Source organism: Alligator sinensis, unplaced genomic scaffold, assembly GCF_000455745.1.
Source record: "Alligator sinensis unplaced genomic scaffold, ASM45574v1 scaffold1614_1, whole genome shotgun sequence".
In the NCBI taxonomy this organism is placed as follows: domain Eukaryota; kingdom Metazoa; phylum Chordata; order Crocodylia; family Alligatoridae; genus Alligator; species Alligator sinensis.
Genome location: NW_005843065.1, coordinates 106,043 through 108,865, shown reverse-complemented (window position 1 = coordinate 108,865; position 2,823 = coordinate 106,043). Strand labels below are relative to the sequence as shown.

Sequence of the window (2,823 nt, the reverse complement as noted above, 5' to 3'; positions counted from 1 at the left end):
GCGAGAGGGAGGGGTGGCATGGGGAGGGAGAGAGTCATGTAATCCTGGAGGATTTAGCGTCAATGAAATTGAAGCACCAAGTGTCCAAGGTGCAAATTCTGACCCCTGGAAATGAAGAGCTTGACTCCTTCAAACCGAAAGGAATTGTCTTCAAAGTGTGATGATGCTTATGGTGCAATGCAAGCACCATATTGGATCACAACTGTATGACATGGAGAGGAAGAGTGAACACTGCTTCATAAATCAGCTGTAGGATGCAACATTATGCAAAAGGGTTCAGTGAAGACAGGACTTTACATGATATGATGCAGACCCTGCTATGATGCAACAAGTTCACAACAAGATTTGGTGCAAACTCATGACATAACCATATCAATGTTGACCATGTATCCCAAGCAGATTTTACCATTATAGTGAAGCAAGAGGCAGTGAAAGTGCTAAAGCAGATTGTTACGCATCATGTTGAGGTGCAATAGAAATATAGTATCATGATAGAAATGCATCACATTGAGATGTAACATCAGTGCATTGAGTTGTATATCTATGCTGTGTGGGTGAGGCACGTCCTTACGTGAAAGCATGACTTGTGACAAGGTGATGTTGATACATCATGAAAAATCATCACTTCATCATAAATCATAGTCCCAACAACCCATTAATACATGGTGACAAAAATATCAACTTATCAGACTAAAATAACAGCATACGATAAGAATGGATGCAAAAAAAAAAAAAAAAGAAGGAAGGCAGCATAAAATAATACTGTGGGACCAGTGAGAGAGAACATACAATCACATGATGACAAGACGTATGCCAAAAATGGGAAAGTACCCAATTGCTGTGACAAAATCTTATGTTGCAACAAAGTGATATCTAACAGTGACATAATAGCAAGATGTTGCAACCAAGAAAGGCACTCTCACAATCAGCATACAGCAAAGTCCTGACAGAATATGTCTTATTACAATGTAGTGTCATCCATGGCATAGCCAACCTCAGCTGCTCTATGACACAAAACTACTGGTGTTACTATTAAGAACTCACCATTTCATAGCAACACATCACAATACCATATGGCATCCTCATGTCCTTTACACAGCCAGGCCATACCAACATCAAGTCACTCTGCCCCAGTGCAGAACAGGTGCCTCATAGCAGTAGCTCTCAATCTCTTTAGCCTCAAGGCTTTCTTCTATAACTTTTCTGACTTTAACAGGACTCCAGTTGAGAATCACTGAGCTAGAATCTGGCTGGTGCCAGGTGAGGGCAGCTGGGGCAAGGCCTCACCCCACTCTTCTTGGCTTTTTCCACTGATCCCCCCCCACCCCTGCTCTGTACCTGAGGGGGCAAGCATGGCCTCCATCACCAAGACTGCTTCCCTGGGGTCTCACACACCCATGACCAGAGTCAGCAGCCTTTGTAGCCCCTCCTACCATCCCTGGGAGTGTGAGTTGAAGAGCAGTCATGAGCACTGCTTTTTTGTAGGATGCTGGGGGTTCCTGGTGCATGGAGGAGTGAGCACTTTCACATTGCACAGGGGCCAGATGCTATGGTACCCTTAGAAGGATCTTTCATTACCCCAATTGATAATCACTGCAGTACAGTTTATTTCCTTCAAGCCTGAATTGCAAGCATTCCAGGGGAAGAAGGCCTTCTTCCCACCTTTCCACTGGACTTACCTCGGATATTCTTGCTCAAGCTTTGCACAGAAGATGAGGACTCATGTCCTACCAAGCATGTGTATACAGCCCCAGTTTCCCACTGAGAAGTGGGGATTTTCAGGAGGCTTTGGGCAGAGAAGGTGGCAGAGGGACTAATGCTGCTACTGTTCCTTCTCCACTGGAAGATTATCTCGGATGGAAAAATTCCAGGGACCTCACCCATACCACCTCACTGGAGCCAGGCTACACAGGTGATAGGAGAACCAGTGACATGAAAAGGCTCTTGGTCATCCAGGCATCTGCATGGGAAGTGAATTGCATTGTGATTTCATTTTAAGTGACATCAAAACCTTGAAATTAATGGGACTGGATGTCTGGTGTAGAAGGCCTTCTTCCCCTAGCTGGGCCCTATATTTGACCTAGCATAAGGGTGGGGTAGGTTGGACTGACTCATGGGGGATGGGGAATGAGATATGGGCTGTCCCCCTCCAATGGGTAGTGCTCTCCAGATTGACCCCAGACTTGGGGGTGGGGGTGGAGATGAGGCAGGGAATGGCCGCCATAGGAGGATTGCAAAGGCAAGACCAGCTCTTCTGCTTCTATGAGGTTCCATCTCTTAATCCTGGTGTTAGATACTCAAAATGTGGTGTGGGTACACTGAAATCAATCCACACCATGGTGATCTATTGAGCCATTGCCACACAGGGCCGGCCATCCATCCATCTGTCCAACCATTCTATCCTTGCTTCCAATCATCTACCTACCCACAGCTTGATGCCTCTCTTTCCATCACTCTCTCTAGACCTCTTCAGGAGAGAATCTAATACCCAGTCCCCTGCCTCCCATGTCTTTCACTGGGAAGGAAAGTAACCCCTAAGGCAAGACGCCTAGCAGAACGCCATGGATAAATGTTTGACCTCCCTTGCTTTTTTCTCTCACCTCTGGGCTTCCAGATGCTGTCCTCCTTGCTCTCAAAGAGGGAGCAAGGGTGGGTGACTCTTGCTTGGTCCAGGTCATAACCCACAACCAGGCAGGTCGAAGGGGACTTTCTTTTGGTCAGTAGTTCCTCCAGGGGTGGCTTTAGAAGGTAGATACTGGGTCGAGGAATACGAGCTGGAAAGGAGATTGTGAGTGAGAAGCGAGGAGAGGGTGAAAGAGGAGG

The 2,823-nt window shown here is 46.6% G+C and overlaps 1 gene segment (V, D, J or C); it reads right to left on the bottom strand.

Moving 5' to 3' along the window:
• LOC102369004 overlaps positions 1 to 2,823 on the bottom strand; it is a 49,756-nt gene that overhangs the window by 3,447 nt on the left and 43,486 nt on the right.